Consider the following 228-nt stretch of genomic DNA (forward strand, 5'->3'; position numbering starts at 1 on the left):
GGCCTCCCGGCCCGTGCGCCGGGCAGGGCGCTGCGAGCCTACTGTGCGCCGGGCGCGCACGCGTGGGAGCGCGGAGCTGCGCGCCTACTGTGTGCCGGGCGCGCGCCAGGCTGGTGGCGTCATTCCCCAGTGCCTATGGTCTTCTCCAGCAGCGCGAGACACTGGGTACGGAGCTCCGACTATCCCAAGCCCTTAATCTCCGGTCCATCGGCCTTACTGTGGCGTGCA

The sequence above is a fragment of the Elephantulus edwardii genome, unplaced genomic scaffold, assembly GCF_000299155.1.
Source record: "Elephantulus edwardii isolate Elephantulus edwardi_28Jun2011 unplaced genomic scaffold, EleEdw1.0 scaffold00052, whole genome shotgun sequence".
Taxonomy (NCBI): domain Eukaryota; kingdom Metazoa; phylum Chordata; class Mammalia; order Macroscelidea; family Macroscelididae; genus Elephantulus; species Elephantulus edwardii.